The sequence below is a fragment of the Xenopus tropicalis genome, chromosome 2 (assembly GCF_000004195.4).
Source record: "Xenopus tropicalis strain Nigerian chromosome 2, UCB_Xtro_10.0, whole genome shotgun sequence".
Lineage (NCBI taxonomy): Eukaryota > Metazoa > Chordata > Amphibia > Anura > Pipidae > Xenopus > Xenopus tropicalis.
This window is the reverse complement of record NC_030678.2, coordinates 73,817,904-73,836,721: the sequence shown is the minus strand read 5'-3', so window position 1 is coordinate 73,836,721 and position 18,818 is coordinate 73,817,904. Positions and strand designations below refer to the sequence as shown.

Genomic DNA, 18,818 nt, shown 5'->3' with positions numbered 1-18,818 from the left:
ATTTATCTATCTTATTAACCCCCTGTGTATTAATGTATTCTACTGTACAGCACTGCGTACATAAGTAGCGCTTTATAAATAAAAATATACATACATACATACAATGAGGTGACAGATTTATCAAAACCTTTGCTATTCCAAATCTGGGGCAGAAAATAAGCATTGGCCCACACCTCAACATAATCAACATTAAAGCTATGCTTTGGGAGTATGTAGGACAGCAAATAGACATTCAACCAAAAAATCAGTAATTGGCCTTCAGCTCCCACCCACTGCTGTGGGATCCATTGTGGGAAACACTGCTTTAGACCTTTCAAAAGGTATAAATATACTGGTTTACTTGAATCACTGCTAGGCGCAAAGATGTTAGAGAGAAATCATTTTTGGACAGGAGGGTTCCCCAGACACAGCTCCAGCATTGCATCTTGCCAATACAAACATGCTAACGTATGCAACCTGGCAACACACTGCATTCCACTGTCCTGCTCTATGAAAAATTACCCTCATCTTGTTTGCCCCCCCCTTATTTTTTTACATGAATATTAACAGTGTCCTAACTTATACCATGGAATGATTGACAGAGTAATTGCAAACTGCAGCCATTCAGTTTTTGTTGACCTGAGAATCTTTGAGACACCACTGCGGTTGCTTGCAGGACATTTCTGATTTCATACATGTATAATATCTGTGATAACGCCGGGTTTCAACACTTTGTTCCTTTAATTACATGTGGGGGTTATAGCCTTGCATGCCACATGAGGCTTGGCATTAGCGATGTGCGGGTCAGGAAAACCTTAACCCACACCTGACCCTAACCCAGAAAATGCTGCCATTGCAGAACCTGTACACAAGGCTTCACACTCCATACCCTGCTTCTGTACATGCCTTTGGTTCCAGAAGAGGGAGTCTTCGTGGGCAGAGGAGAAGTGTATTTAGCCAGTCTGACTGAGACCCAACCTGAACCTGCAGCAGTCACTCACATTTTAAACCGAACCTACAGATCCATTTTGCAGGGTTTGACTTAACACGCATATCACTAGCTAACATCTCAATCCAGAGCATCTGTTACAGTTCATACATGTTTTCAGATTTCCTGCTTTTACTATAGGGCTTATTTTTCTCCATATGTGCAGTTGTGGTCTGTGCGCGTGATATGCGTCAGATGACCGTGAAACCACTTTCCTTATTGGTACTTGCATTTAAATGTGATCCTTGCACTTCTGTATAGTTGCACTCATCCTAGCTCAGTTCTTCCTGCCAGCTGCATTGTGGGAAAAGACATGGCAATTGTGCTCAAAATTGCACTTTGCTAACTGCACTTGAAGAGGTAATTGAGCCCTTATAGCTTTGCAAAACTCTGCTGTGTTGTATAAACTTGTCACCTACACAAAGTTGTATGCTTAAGAAATATTTTATACCCCCACCACTTTGACCTCTTTAGCAGCAGTGGAACATTTGACCTACTGGCCTTTCTACTTCAAAAGGTCAACAGCTGTCACACGGACAAAGCCAACAAGAAGCCTCTATATAAGTCATCTCCATGGCTACCTGACAACCTGCTGGGCAATTTCACCCCTGTGGTGTTTTCCCAGTGGTTAGCAATACAGGGTTACCAGTCCAAACTCCTCCCAGTTTGACACAGGCTACCATTCACTGCAGCATCAACAGAAGAATTTCGCCAAGAAAGGCATTTTCCCTATACAGGCAGACAGACAATAAGAAGGGTTCCTTTTCTTCCCCCCTTAAAAAAAAAAAAAGGCCATCGTACTTACTAGGCACACATTGTGATTTTTGGCTTTTTATTGCCCGGGTAATTAATAACGCCATGTAAATACAACAAAATTGCTCCCCACTGATTTGAAAAGCAATCGCCTTTAATCATGGATTCATTCATGTGTCAGGTGATTGCTGTTTCAATCAATGGGGAGCAATTGTGAGCATTTTGTTCCTGCCCATTATTAATTGCCCAGGCAGCAAAACACCCAGAATCGCTATGTGAGCCATTGCCCTTATTAAGGTTTCAAAGATAAATTTACATTACTCATAACTATTATTTACACAGTGATCGTATACATTCAACGCAGAGTACCTATAGCAGGTTTCTATGCCTTTAGTAGCTAGACGGATAGCAAGAATTCAGCAGAACATTAATCATGAAGGGGTGCACTGGTGAGTGAGTTTGGTCACTGCTGAAGGACAGCTTCCATCACTTGTATAGCACTATAATCAAAGATTATATATATTTGGTGCTTTCTTAATGCCAAGCCTGTTGCTTGCATGCCTTGCATGATTTCTGCTACTGTGCCTGCAGTAGGGATTTTGTCCCTACAATTTTGCGGGAGTTGGATTTGTCAATCAATGGCATTCAAATGAGCTAAAAACGAAGCCTTCAGACTAAAAGATTATGCACATTTTTATTTTTCACAAATATTAATATGGGATATAGGTGTTGGATTCTGGTCCATATTAGGCAAAATCTTTTGCAGAGAATCTGGTAGTTTCACCCAGATCAGTGCATCGCTAATCTGCAGGCAAACACTTGCCAAATGGGCAAAGAAAGTGTAGTAATTACTTGTAGCACTGACATGTCTTTAGAAAGGCCCTAAATTATAATCAACATTACATGACGAGCCATTTACTACGGCAAGCACAGTCCCACTCCCACTTTTCCCTGCAGTGAGTTGCATGTTAAACCACATTCATTAACTACAGCTACTTCTGTATAGTTGAGCTTGGTGCCACTTTGCCCTTCGTGCCTTCTTTTTCCAATTGAGAGCTTCTATGCCTATTCATGCCGGGGAACTCTTGAGATACTGTTACCTCCTGATCTTCGCACCCAGTGTCAATAAGCACAGGACACTTGTGGTGAAAGAATCGGCCGCAGATGTCACTTGCATGGAAATCTGGCATTGAATGCACTCACAGTTACATTTTGGCATATCAAACAACTGCGCCAGGTGCAACCCCTCTCTTTTAACCACTATTAAGTTGGAATTAGGGAAAAAAAACATTGCACTGGACTCAAAATTGTTCACTACACTTGCGGATCTAAATGATCCCTTTGATGTCCCACTGGTAAAACTAGGCGCAAGATAAACAAGATTGCAGAAGAAAAGGTGGTTAGCCTATAAATGAATGCTAACTGTGTTACTTGAATTTTGTTAAAACACACCAAATGCATAAGTGATAAATTGCTTGCTTGTCAATTGTAGTCTCTCTTTCATATGCATCCTTATTAATGTTCTACAAGGTCGTCTGGCAGCACACTAGGGTTATATTAGTATTAGGTCTAAGGCACATGGGGTGTTTTCCCTGCTGTTGTAGTTGGAATGGTTTTGACCACTACTAGTTTTTACTGGGTCTGTTACAATCTTACATAATATAAAGAATGCCAGAGAATGGTGTGCTTTAGGGCTCTGGCACACGGGGAGATTAGTCGCCCACGGCAAAACTCCCTGTTCGCGGGCGACTAATCTCCCCGAGTTGCCTTCCCCTGCCATCCCACCGGCGAACATGTAAGTCGCCAGCGGGATGGCACACGCGGCGGGGCGATTTCGGGAAATCGCCGAAAAATACTCGCAAGTCTTTTTCGGCGATTTATGCAAAATTGCGCCGCCGCGTCTGCCATCCCGCAATGTGCAGCCATGTATGGGGTATCCTGTTTGTAAGAAAAGAGTTCAGGGCAAATTACACTCCTTGGTTAAAGCAACTGCAAGGATTGAGAATTACTGCACAAACATTTCTGATTTGTTCTGTTATGTTGGAATGAAGACACATGTGAACAACTATAACTTGTTTATTAGTAAAGCTAAAATGTAGTTCCACTGTGCATCATGACACAGGCATTTCTAGATAACAGGCAAAGAACAATACAGGTATCCGACCCCTTATCCGGAAACCCATTATCCAGAAAGCTCCGAATTACGGAATGCCCGACTCCCATAGACTCCATTTTAATCAAATAATTCAGAGTTTTAAAACTGATTTCCTTTTTCTATGTAGAAATAAAACAGAACCTTGTAATTGATTCCAACTAAGATATAATTAATCCTTATTGGATGCAAAACAATCCCATTGGGTTTAATTAATGTTTTATTGATTTTGTAGTAGACTTAAGGTATTGAGATCCAAATTACGGAAAGACCCCTTATCCGGAATACCCTTGGTCCCGAGCATTCTGGATAATGGGTCCTATACCTGTACTATAAATTTATGACCACCTGAGTTATGCTTTAGTTTACATTTTCTCCTCATATTTACCTGTATAAGTTTGGCAAACTCCAAACTGTAATTGATTCATATTGATGCTCTCTGACATTAATATTATGGACTGAAGAGTAAAGCTTAATGTATCAAACTGTATCATTAAGTGAACATTTAAGTGGTAAATCCTGAAGCATTATTATGCTTTAGTTATGATTTATTTATAGAGTGCCATTACAGACATTATACATCATTCTCATCAGCCTTATCACATTCTGACAGATGGACATAGGTCTCTTTGATAAATGCATCAATGAGTTAAAAAAAATTCTGACTGTAAGAAAAGCTTTGATAAATAGCATAGTTAAAGGAACAGTAACACCAAAAAATCAAAGTGTATAAAAGTAACTAAAATATAATGTGCTGCTGCCCTGCACTGGTAAAAGTTGTGTGTTTACTTCAGAAAGTCTACTATAATTTATATAAATAAGCTGCTGTGTAGCCATGGGGGCAGCCATTCAAAGGAGAAAAGGCACAGGCACATAGCAGATAACAACTAAAACACTATTGTATTCTACAGAACTTATCTGTTATCTGCTATGTAACCTGTGCCTTTTCTCCAGCTTGAATGGCTGCCCCCAGGGCTACACAGCAGCTTATTACAGTGTTTTTCAACCTTTTTTGGGCAAAGGCACACTTGTTTTATGAAAAAAATCACGAGGCACACCACCATTAGAAAATGTTAAAAAATTTAACTCTGTGCCCAGCAGCAGTGCCCCCCTAGTACACTGGTGCCCAGCAGCAGTGCCCCCCTAGTACATTGGTGCCAAGAGCAGTGCCCCCTAGTACATTGGTGCCCAGCAGCAGTGCCCCCCTAGTACATTGGTGCCAAGAGCAGTGCCCCCCTAGTACACTGGTGCCCAGCAGCAGTGCCCCCCTAGTACATTGGTGCCCAGCAGCAGTGCCCCCCTAGTACATTGGTGCCCAGCAGCAGTGCCCCCCTAGTACATTGGTGCCAAGAGCAGTGCCCCCCTAGTACATTGGTGCCCAGCAGCAGTGCCCCCCTAGCACATTGGTGCCAAGAGCAGTGCCCCCCTAGTACATTGGTGCCCAGCAGCAGTGCCCCCCTAGTACATTGGTGCCAAGAGCAGTGCCCCCCTAGTACATTGGTGCCCAGCAGCAGTGCCCCCCAGTACATTGGTGCCAAGAGCCAGCCCCCCTAGTACATTGGTGCCCAGCAGCAGTGCCCCCATAAGTCAGTGTGCCCCGTGGCACACTTGTTTTATGAAAAAAATCACGAGGCACACCACCATTAGAAAATGTTAAAAAATTTAACTCTGTGCCCAGCAGCAGTGCCCCCCTAGTACACTGGTGCCCAGCAGCAGTGCCCCCCTAGTACATTGGTGCCAAGAGCAGTGCCCCCTAGTACATTGGTGCCCAGCAGCAGTGCCCCCCTAGTACATTGGTGCCAAGAGCAGTGCCCCCCTAGTACACTGGTGCCCAGCAGCAGTGCCCCCCTAGTACATTGGTGCCAAGAGCAGTGCCCCCTAGTACATTGGTGCCCAGCAGCAGTGCCCCCCTAGTACATTGGTGCCCAGCAGCAGTGCCCCCTAGTACATTGGTGCCAAGAGCAGTGCCCCCCTAGTACATTGGTGCCCAGCAGCAGTGCCCCCCTAGTACATTGGTGCCCAGCAGCAGTGCCCCCTAGTACATTGGTGCCAAGAGCAGTGCCCCCCTAGTACATTGGTGCCCAGCAGCAGTGCCCCCTAGTACATTGGTGCCAAGAGCAGTGCCCCCCTAGTACATTGGTGCCCAGCAGCAGTGCCCCCCTAGTACATTGGTGCCCAGCAGCAGTGCCCCCCAGTACATTGGTGCCAAGAGCCAGCCCCCCTAGTACATTGGTGCCCAGCAGCAGTGCCCCCATAAGTCAGTGTGCCCCGTGGCCCCCCCTAATACATTGGTGCCCAGCAGCATTTTACTTCTGCTCTTCGGCGGCTTCAGCAGCATCTTCCCCTCACGCGCGCCGCCTCTGCACTTCTGCCTACACGCGACCGCACACAGGCCCTTTTATAACGTTGCGCCCCGTGCGTACTGACGTCACCCGTACACACGGGGCGCAACCAATGACAGGGCCCCCTTTGAAAGTAAAAATTGCGGCCCTGCCTACGGCACACCAGGCAACATCTCGCGGCACACTAGAACAGCGGTTGAAAAACGCTGGCTTATTATATAAATTATAGTAGTGTTACTGTAGCAAACACACCAATTTTAGCGGTGCAGGGCAACAGTGCATTATATTTTTATTACTTTAAAGCTCTTTTATTTTTTGGTGTTACTGTTCCTTTAATATAACTATCCTTTTGGATTTTCCAATTCAATCAGTCAGTGCTAAATAAATGGTTTTTAAAATGCTAAAAAAAAACAAACAAAAAAAACAAACACCATAAAGCTAAAAGGTCATTATTTGTAGTGTACTATTTGAAAACAATCTTATCTGGCCGTTTACGTGCACCCCCCCAACGGGCCTACCCCACCGATATCTAGCCTAAAATTGGCCAGATCTCAATTGGGCAGATTTAATTTTCCATCGGATCAGGGATCATATTGGCTAGTACATATGGTCCTCAGTTTCACGGCGCCTATGCCACCTTAAGGTTAGTACACATCGCTGTCTCTCCGCCTGTATAGTAATGCAGGTAGAAAAATGCCAGCATGCTCACATCTGCTACTTCATGCAAGTGCACAAGCAGGGTGTCAAAATATGTATATGTGAAGTAGTGCTGGGCGGTATGACCAAAAATTTATATCACGGTATTTTTCAAAATGATATCGGTATCACGGTATTTGACGGTATTTTTTTTTCCCCATGCATGATTAGGTGACCACCCCAAACACCCGCCACCCGCACCCCCCCCGCCACCCCAAACACCCCCCCATCCGCACGCAGCCCCCCCACCCCCCATCCGCACACACCCCCCCACCCCACCCCAAACACCCCCCCATCCGCACACACCCCCCCACCCCACCCCAAACACCCCCCCATCCGCACACACCCACCCCACCCCAAACACCCCCCATCCGCACACACCCCCCCACCCCACCCCAAACACCCCCCCATCCGCACACACCCCCCCACCCCACCCCAAACACCCCCCATCCGCACACACCCACCCCACCCCAAACACCCCCCATCCGCACACACCCCCCCACCCCACCCCACCCCAAACACCCCCCCATCCGCACACACCCCCCCACCCCACCCCACCCCAAACACCCCCCATCCGCACACACCCCCCCACCCCACCCCACCCCAAACACCCCCCATCCGCACACACCCCCCCACCCCACCCCACCCCAAACACCCCCCCATCCGCACACAACCCCCCACCCCACCCCAAACACCCCCCATCCCCTTCACATAAATATAACCCCCACCCCACCCCAAACACCCCCCATCCGCACACACCCCCCCCACCCCACCCCAAACACCCCCCCATCCGCACACACCCCCCCCACCCCACCCCAAACACCCCCCCATCCGCACACACCCCCCCCACCCCACCCCAAACACCCCCCCATCCGCACACACTCCCCCCCACCCCACCCCACCCCAAACACCCCCCATCCCCTTCACATAAATATAACCTGATTTAGATTAGAAGTACAGAACTTTCATTTGAAGCAGTGTCGGTGGTTTTTCATGGTGAGGGCAGTGAGGTTGTGAAATGCCCTTCTGAGTGATGTTGTGATGGCAGATTCTGTTAAAGGGGTTGTTCACCTTAGAGTTAACTGTTGGTATGATGTAAAGAGTGATATTCTGAGAATTTGCAATTGGTTTTCATTTTTTATTATTGGAGTTTTTTAAATTATTTTACTATTTGTTCAGCAACTCTCTCACTTAATGGAAAATAAAAGTCAAGATTTATCACGGGCGAATAATCTCCCAGTGTGCCACTGCCATAAAACACGCAAAATGCCTATATCCTATGTCTGGGTCTATTTTCTCCCAATTTACTAGGTACAACAGAAACTATGTTTTATGAAGGACAAAAACTAAATTCCAAACTATGCTTCTGCAAAATTCTTTCTAATCACATGCAGGCACGTACAGATGCCAAAATGCAATTTAAATGTTAGTTCTTGGCAATGTTTGGAATTTCAGAGTCTTTGTATTGGGTGGGATCCTCATACCAAAGCCAAATGCGAAGCATATAGAGCAAACTCAGCACTGGAATATGTTCAAACAGCTTGGTATGTATAACACGTGCAGGAAAAGGTTCCTCCCTTGATCCAACTGACAGTCTATGGCTAAATGTAGAGCTAAGTGGTTATCTCAGGGGTTAATCTCCCTCTTTACCCTCCCTTACTATGAACTTAGCTCCCTTTGATAAAGAATTGGTTTACAGACAAAAGGTTCAATGTCAAAATGAGTCTTTACCGGAAGGTGGGATTCATTTCACTGTATCAGATTTCTAGGAAAGCTTAAGGTAAAAGTTTAACATTTCAATACTCATTAGGGGACAGTGCATGGCACTTTTATCCAGTTACATGTATTAGCTTCTTATGGTAATTTGCCTGAGGAACAATGAATATGGAAATATGCAGAGAACAAAGAACAACATTCTTTTACAAACTAATATTATATGCCTCAGAACAGGAGAAAAAAGTAACACCACACAAGGCATATAATGTTTTCTTTTTTAGAAAAAGTCAATAAAACCAAAACTACATGGTACAAATGGTAGCTGCTGCCTACTTTGCACTTAAGGCAATGATACATGGTGTCTTTTTTCACAGCTACAAAAAAAAACCCAGAAAAACTGCTTTTGTATGCAAATTCTCAATCCTCTGTATCCCCTATGGCAAAGTATTTTCAGCCATTTTGTAGCTGTGACATTATTATTTTCATTACTACAAGTTACTGGTGGTTATTTGATCCCCAAAATAACTTCTTTGGACAGGGCCATTTTAAGCGCTTGTATCAGTTAATTGATTTTGATTGATTTTTTCCTGTATGTTCAGTTTATATAGCCATTTATTGTAACTCTGTGGAATATGTGGGTGCTAATATGTGTAAATATTCATAATAAATACTGTAGTGAAAAAAAAAAAATTTAACGCAGATTTGTCAATACAATTTCTTCAGAGATAAACAATGTGACCAGTGAGAAAGCAAAACTAGTTAACAAACATCAGACAGTGTGTTTGAAACTTACACATCAAAGGTTGTGGAGTTTGGTTTTGGTCAAGTTTGCAGTAGTAATTTAACTAAGAGAGTCCTACAAACTACACAAGGTCGCCTTATTTGCCACTTTTGCTTGCAGTTTATTGAAGCTTGCTTATATGCTATGGATTTAAAAAGCAGTGCATACAAGATAATGGCATTTCAGACCACCATGGAGCATTCTAGATATCAGCAATGACCTCTGAGGGGAGCAAATCTAATGTCAATCTCACTTTTATCCCTCAGCGTCGAAAGCACTACCTATTGGCGCCAACGTAACTTAAGCCTAAAGGTGCTTTGGCAGCAGAAATTCAATGATCTGCTACCCAGTCAACATATGGGAGATGAGACTTTGATAGCTCAAGTCACATTCACAAAATGTACACTATACCCTATTGTGCCAAATGCTATACAAGATGCAAGTAATTGCATGAGTAATTGAGACTCCGCATAAAACAGAATATACAGCTGCAACTTGGAAATGAGTTCAGATTTTCACACAGAACTCATCCTCTTGGTGTATTACCTTAAACAGACAGCAACATATGAAAACATACAGTCAAAGTAAAGAGGACATTAGTTTCAAGTCTAAAACTGCACATGCTTAGTAGGTAATTCTTGCCTGCACTATGTATAAACTGGCAAATGACCAGGTCTGCTCCCATGCAAAAGGCAGACAGCTCATCATACATATAGTGCTGTATAGTGTCAGTCAGGAACACTGAGGCTCTGCCTAATAGTACTTCCAAATCCTACTTTGATGTGTCATAGGTAAATTAAGTTGCACACACAAAATTCAGGCCTAACTTTAAGAAGTCGGTAAGTTAACCAGTGTGCCAACACCTTGTTGCCACGTAATCTTCCCAAAAGACATACCTGATTTGCGTTTTGGCGAGAACAGAGAAATCAGTAATGGGGTAATTCCCTTTGCGAACCCACTCACTTGTTCCACGGGAAGACAGACAAATTTCACTGATATGATTGTTTGTAATGTAGAAAAACTGAATGGCTTAGGCAGAGAACCAAAAAAATTAAGCCCTTCTCACCGAGTAGAACAGAAACAACAAAATAGTTGGCATTGGCTAACAAGGTTTTCTGTTCCAACAGACAAATAGGATTTTCATAACTTCCAGGCATAGACTGGCCAACCAAACAACCAAAATGAATCAGTGTGCAGCCAACTTCAAGAAGCAGTACTGAATTGCAATCCTTATCCATGGCGGGATATTTTTGTGTGTTCCTGGCCATGACAAGTAGCTACTACTATTACAGCAATGTAATTTCCCAGTGCTCTGTTTTAACAAGCAATTTTTAAGTTTTGATTTTTTTTTTTTTTTTTAAATAGGACAGTACAGTTTGCTTGATGTTAATTAAGCTAGTATTGTTTTCTTTCAACAGCTTTAAAGGGGATATATTGGATAAATGGGAAAACCCTAACCCTGTAGGCAATTATGAATAACATACGGTGCTGGTTTCCCTTTGGGCTAAACATTAATCCTATCTGTAACAATGGCCCCTTTATTGGAGCTCCCTATAGATCGTATCACTTCTCCGTCCAGTGTGAAATGAAGAGTGGGCGTGTTCTAACGGTCCCTGCCAGAAGCACAGTAGGAGGGGGAGAGCCAATCACAGCCCTGCAGTCACACAAGCAAAGACAGGCTTTAGTTCCCTATCAGGTAAGCCTTGCTGCTGATTGGTTCCTATCCCACAGTGCAGGGTACGGAGGGCCGCCGGCTCCCCAGCTCATCCTGAGAATTCAGCCAGCAGGAAGTGGAACAGATGGTCGAGGCTAGTGGGGTTTTGGTGGAATTTCTCAATAAATCAGCCTGAAACACAACTTTTTTTAGCACAATCCTTCTATATCTAGAGGAGTATAATTCACTGGTACATTCTTAATTTTTATAGGATATGTCTCCTTTAAGGAGAAGGAAACGCATAATCATTGAGGGTCCCCAAAACATCAGATACCTCCCCCAGTGATTATAATCTCTTACCTGAGACCATGGGCCATTGCTCCGATAAGCAATTAAAATCTCTGGGGGGTGCCTATTTCGAGTGGTATATAAATTATTTTTAAAATACATTTAGAATAAACTAAGGAGTTTGAGTACTTCTATCTGCACACACACACACACACGTAAACATAAGGGTTTTAACCCCTACCCCCCAAAAAAAGCAGTCTTGCTAAGTAGTAAAAACATGCCCCAGGGAAATTCATAATCAGAGGTGATTACATTTGCAGTAAGAAATGTATATTTAGATTAAGAACAGTGCCATACAATATCAGCATCCATTGCACATTATCCATTTAGCAATAGGTAGCATCTTCTTTATTCATCTATTTACAGCAGAGATCCCCAACCTTATTTACCCGTGAGCAATGTTTCAATGAAAAAAAAGCTGGGGAGCAAACAAGCACAAACTCTTTTCAAGTAGGTGACCAGTAAGAACTCAGATTGGTCAATTAGTAGCCCAATATGGACTGGCAGACTACTGTTTAGCAGTACACATTGTCTTTATGCTTCCAAAACTTGCCTCCAAGTCAGAAATTCAAAAATGGGCACAAACTTTGACTGATTTACAGTATTGCTATAGCACCATGAAGTGGTGAAAAAAAAAGTTTTAATTTATGGCTTAAACAGAAGACTGGTACTTTGCTATATAAATGAGACATAACCCTTGCCTTTTTTCTGCCCAAGTATTTCTAAAGCCACTTTACCAAGAATGAGCTAAATGATATTTAAAAAAAAAAAAAAAAAGGTAAAGGGGAATTGTGTGAAAGAAGGAAAAGCAATGGATGCAGCTATTTAGGCAAAGTGCCAAAATAAATAAATCATAACCCATTTTCAGGGCTTTTATTAGTAAAATGTGCTCTATTGAATGAAGAACTAAGCAGCTGCGAGGATGCTCTGTCTGGCTTAAGAGAAAGGATAATTAAGAAGCAGAGAATAGTTTAATGAAGGATGTATTAAATGTGTAGATTTAGTAAAAAAAAAAAAAAGGAAAAAGAAAGTGCCAACTGGTGACAAAAGAGTGTGGGGACTTCCAATACGAGTATTAAAAGAAATTATGCAACTAGATTCTCATAATGATGGTCTGGATATATTGTAACAATGAAACCAAATATAAAACCAGCAGGGCCCTGGAATACACAAGCCATTGCCATATTTTATTCACCCTCTTTTTGTACACACAGGCAACAGTTATAGCTTTTCAAAGGGGGGGAAAAAAAACTCACTGGCTCCTAGAAGTCTGTGTGGCTCTTAACTTTCATATAACTTTGCTTGATCACTGGTATATGTAGCAAATTGTCAATTTCATTTTTGGACTTGATTTGCTATAGTGAAAACATGTGTTGGTGCTCATGAAGGAGCAACATATCAACTTTAATTTAGCTATAACGGTTTAACAAAACATTTTAAACAAAAACTCCATAATCTGCTGAAGCCGAAAATACTACTCTTGCTAAACTGACTTATGTAATGTAAAAAAGGTAACGTATTGAATATATGGGCACATCGACTTCTGCACCCTACCACCCCATTCATACAATGTGGTATTACTGTGGATGATATAGAGCAGTACTGTCCAACTTCTGCGGTGCCGAGGGCTGGAATTTCTCTCGCATACAAGGTGGAGGGCCGCTAATGGAAGCCAGTGTTGGCCAATCCCCCATTTTAAGCCACACCCATTTTATCACAATGGTTGCTGCAGGGATATCAACCATCATTCATATGTTAAAGAATTATATTATGTCATATTAAGACACACCCTTAAATCCATATGCCGCCTCCTCCACCCCCGTGGATAGCACAGCAACCCCCAGCAACATAAATACACACCTTAGGGACCATTTAATGGCTATTTCCAACTACTAACAAACTCCCAGAACAAACCTATAACCTATAGCAACCAATTAAATGTTTTTGGGGTTTTTTTTTTTTTTTTGCCAAACAGGTGACCAGTAAATGACACCGGTTTCTAGGCCTTGGGAAAATGTTAAAACTTGTATTACGGTACATTACCCAACAAGTAAATCATAACTCTTAATATAACACTATGAAATTAAATAACAGGTTTCACTGCAAAAATAAACATTGCTGAATGAGAGATAAAAAAGGCAGAGAGATGTGTAGTATTTATTAGTGCATACATCAGTCAGTAGCAAGCCTACACCCTAACCATCAGAATCTGAATGGGAAGCAGTGTTCATGATTTTGGGTGTGGCTGGAAACATCCTAAAATTGGGTGTAATAGTATTATTTCAACATATTAGATGCCAAAAAAGACTCACCCTTTTTCAATGCATTTTGGGAGCAGAGTCTTTATTTTATCACTAAATAATGCAGCAACAATTATGTCAGAAACTTACTAAGCATGAAAAATGCACATTAAAATACAAGCCCCTCTCATGTACACAACCCCCAAAAATGACAAAAAAAACTAATTAACAAGACAGAAGAATATAATGGTTCACAGGCCTGTAAAGATATTTCTTTTCATCTTAATAAGTGTTACAAAAATGAACATAAAAAGATGTCCTCCAGGTGTCAAGACACTACAACAAACCCCATAAAGAGAAGCTTATTCATATTATCCAAACCCCTCATCTTCTGTAAAAAATTAGGCTCTTTGAAGTTTCCTTGAAAGGAGGGGTTATGGGGTGGCAGGTGGTGCTGGGAATATCACCAAGGAAAACAGTATTTCTCAACAATTTAAAAACCCAGCCAAAAGATTGGGTAAATTACCATCCTGGTTACAATTCCTGTCTCTTTCTAAATAAACAGGGGACATGCAGGTTTTTTACCTTCCACCATTTGAGCTGGATGAGTCTGAATGCAATGAATACCACTGATTCAGAACCGTGTAGCTCAGGGATTCAAAAACGGGTAGTATAAGCCGTTTCCATCAGGCTTCAATAGGTCTTGTGCCAAAGATGATTTTTTATTTTTTTTTAAAAAAACAAGGGACAAAAAAATAACACAATGGTTTTGTCATTTCAGCAGCTAAACAAACAATAGAAGCAGAAAGAATCATCTTAAGCTGGCCATACACGCACCGATAATATCGCATGAAACCTCGTTTCGTACGATATTCAGTGCGTGTATGGCAAGTCGGCGAGTCGACCGATATCGCAGGAAGCTGCTGATATCGGTCGCCAATCGGGCCAGTTAAAAGATTTTGATCGGGCGCCATAGAAGGCGCCTGACTAAAATCTGCCTTCAGCGCTGAATCGGCAGAAGGGGGTAGAAATCCTATTGTTTCTACCTCCTTATCTGCCGTTTCAGCCCTGAACGGTTTGTGGCTGATTGTACGATCTTTTGTGCGACCGATGGTCACACGAAAGATCGCAAATCGCCACGTGTGTGGCCACCTTTACTCTAGTCTACTTACATGATAGATAATCTAATTAGCTATCATGCAAGCACAAAACATGAAGTAGCTTTGATTTTCCTATTTGCCCCGATTAGCTCAAAAGTATAACAAAAACCTTATTGTTTTAATCACCATTTTTTGTGACGATTAAAAATTAGATTTTTTTCTTTCAATAAAAAAAATGTAATAAAAGCAGAATACATAATTGGTTCAAAACCAATTTTGGTTGTGGAGCTTAATCTGCAACTAATTGGGTCCTGGGAAATAAAAAGATTAAGAAACATTAGTGTAGCCGTTTTAAATTTACTTTTGTGTTGATATGAATGGAAACGTTAGTTCCATCTAAATATGTACTAAAAAAGTAACGCCACTTTTCACACTATGCAATAGAAGTTATGAAAACTATATAAATATCTGAATCTTTACAAATATGAATCAATGTTATTATGTAATGGTTTGTACATATGGGCATTTGCTAGGACAGCCAAGACTGACAGCTTTATAGCCTGTTCCTTCTGACATTTAATAAGCAGGAATTCAAGAAAAAGGGTGAATTTTATCTGTGCTCAAACTGATGCATGAAGCCCTCTTTCACAGAAATGAATAAAACAGAAACAGATATTTTGTTTTTCCATGTTCATTGAGACACATTAATTTAAGTGTAACATACACTAGGACATTGTAGCTGAGAATGAAGACATTTCCATCAAGTTCATCCCTTTGCTAAAATGCATGCATGCTAGTTAGCCATCATGTACAAGACTTGCTTGCGTCAATCCCTGGTCAACAAGGTGCAACATGTGATTTTTTTTATTTAGTGCAATTTAAAAAGGGCAGTATATCCATTGTTTAACAAGCCCTCACTTTCTACGTATATTCTAAATTTTTTTTAATACCTCTTGAGCTTTACAGGTGAATTAAACCTACTCCAGTTTGGGCAAAAATGCATAGCAATGATGCGGCTAATACTTGACCTGCTGCAGCCCACATAACATTTTTTGTATGCATTTACATAAATTTGGTGTTAACTTAGCATAAAAGATTATATATCAAAAGAAAACAAATCTATTACCAGAATGTTTTTTTTTCCAACTAGTATTCCATACTTTTAATAATAATAGTATTACTTACCCCCAATTATTACTTTCCCCAAACATTTACAACAAAGAAGAAAGAGAGGCGGTAATACTGGTAATCAATTTATCTACCACAGTGCTGTCCAACTCGTGGCCCGCGGGCACCTTCTGTGTGGCCCCCCACCTGACTGGCTGCTTTGATAGCTTACCTTTGTGTAAGCTTTAAATGGTATCAGCACTGGCCCCCTGCATGGTTCACACCTCAGATTCAGGCTGTAAACCCCCTGTATTGTTTAAAAATGTAATCCCCTGTGTTGTTCATACCTTTTAATATAGTTATTGTGCAAACTGTAGGAGCAGTGCCAGCATTGTGTCACTGTATGCTGCCTGTGTGTGCCACACAGGCAGGGTAGGGCAGGCTGAGTATGGCACACACAGGCAAGATAGGGTAGACAGAGTATGGCACACAGAGGCAGGGTAGGGAAGGCAGAGTATAGCACACACGCAGCATAGGGCAGGCAGAGTATGGCAGACACAGGCATGGTAGGGAAGGCAGAGTATGGCAGGTTTTTGCTGCATTATCACCGTTAATATGACTATGGCCATGCGATAACATGGGTGTGGTTTCAATAAGGGGAGCGGTCAAAACTGGCTTCCATTATAGTCCCTCCACCATGTAGGCCGGAAAAATTCCGTCCCTCGGTACCACAGAAGTTGGACAGCACTGATCTACCACACAAGGACTAAACATGGGGTAGCTTCAGTTCAGCTTTACTTAAACAAAGGGTATAGTACCCCTTTAAACCTCTGAGTGGACAAAATGATAGTATTTGGATTTTCTTTCTGCTCACATCCCTAGAGGAACTCTTTAAATGTAAAAATTTAAACTATCATTACACATTTATTGCCCCCAAGTGTATTGACTTACCAGCTATGCACTGAATGAATGATTTAATGAACAAACAAACAAATACCAACAGATTGTATTTGTCTGCAGCTTGCTTCTACGTAAAGTATTTTGTAATATTAAAATATTCTTCCAAGTCAGTGAATGAAACCCACTAAAGCTGAGCATGCACAGCAAGAAAAACAGCAAATCTTTACCTAAATGTATCACTCACAAGCTGGGCCAAATCGCGCTCATCTGATGATTAAGCCCCAGGCCAACAACTGGTTTGTTATAGTGGCCTATAGGGAGAAAGGCCTGCATCAATGCACTGATGCAGTCCTCGCCTAACAGGATTGTTTAACCTGCACAATACTATTTGAATACTTTTCGGCCAGATATCAATTGGGCAGGTATCATAAATGGGCCAATAACATTATTTTGCCCAGTCCTGCACTTAACGGCAAATGACCATACCTAGTGCACTCTTACCTTTCAATTTGTTCCTGTATGTTACCCAACCACTAAGTCTGTAAGCTCTACGGGGCAGGGACCTCCGTCCTACTATGCCTCATACCGCATGGCACTTATTCCCTGTGTATTTATACTTATCTATTGTATGTATTATAACACTTTTTCTCCCTGTGTGTCATTTTGTATATTGTACAGTGCTGCATACCCTTGTGGCGCTTTATAAATAAAGTTATACATACATACATACATACAATAAACTGCCAGCTCGGACCCTTCAAAGAAGCCAGTCTGTGGCAATCTTGAAGGGCACCAATTATATCCCTGCTATAGGTGCAGGCTAGCAGAGTCCACACAGTCCACAGGCAGATGGAGAAAAGAATATTCCCCCCTCTGAAGTGTAGAAAACAATTCTCATACAATAGGTGCCCTTTAAGCCAATAACAGACCCTCCTAAAGAATACCAGGATGTCTGTACACACACTCCCAAAACATGAGCTCAGATAAAAGCACTGAGAGGTGTTTTGCTCTCCCCTGTAGTGCTCTTCAGGATCACATTGATGCAGCAAAATATAACTAAATGGGAATACCTCAGTGTAGCTACAGCAATGTTGAAAAATGGATTTACCATTGCATACCTTTTACATAAGTCATCAGAACACTGCACGGTTATCTTTGTCTGTTCTTTTAATACTCAGCAAAATGCCTAATGCACAAGAGATTCAACTGGATACCAAATCAAATCGAACCCCTAATCTGCATAGCAAATTTACAAAATCACTCTCAAAAAATTGTCACCTTCAGTTGACTAGGGGTTTGAGGGTTTGTATTTGGTTTAGCTAGGCACTCAGGATTCAGCCAAATCCAAATCCTCGTATTCAGCTCAATGTGGGATTCGGTGTACTTGTAAATTTAATTTTAATATTTTAAGGAAATGTACCACAGCAAAACATAAGTGATCTCAGAAAAATCACAAGGCTGGAATTCATGTGGTATGTTAATGATTAAAATGGTTTTCTCCATCAAGCAGCGCTCTTTTTACCTCATGGAAAATGTTAGGTTCTTTATAAATATGTGTAATGTCCAACATTGTTGCATGAACAAGAAAAAACAGAACAGCACCCTAATGTTGACGTCAGAAGCAAGAGCACTCTCCAACATGTTCTAAACCACACCTCATGTACCCTCTGCATCTAGGATGTCCATTTATATTTCCAATCCACGTTCACAGGGAAACAGACAGTTAACTAATAATATCTCCATAATGGTACGAGGGATGACGTCAGCCATTCTTAACATCTCCTTACAGAGCTGCACTTGCATCACCTCTTGAGTTTAAGAATCACCACCAGCCAAGTTTATTCAAGTTATTAAACGGTTATTCATGAATAACATATTCATCACAGTATAAAAATAGATGAAAATATGCCCTCCCTATATATTTATACACACAAGGCTGTAGTCCTATTTGCTTAATATTACATTGAGAGGAAACAAAAACACTTATGATTGTAAAGCGGGGTGTGTGTTGGGGGGGGGGAAGGGGATGGAAATACTGCAAGCGCTTGCTGAACAATACAGT

At 41.8% G+C, this 18,818-nt stretch overlaps 1 protein-coding gene across 2 annotated transcripts in view; it reads right to left on the bottom strand.

Annotated features, from left to right (window-relative positions):
* srgap2 (SLIT-ROBO Rho GTPase activating protein 2) overlaps nucleotides 1-18,818 on the bottom strand; it is a 108,133-nt gene that overhangs the window by 84,589 nt on the left and 4,726 nt on the right. The gene's annotated exons all lie outside the window — the stretch shown is intronic.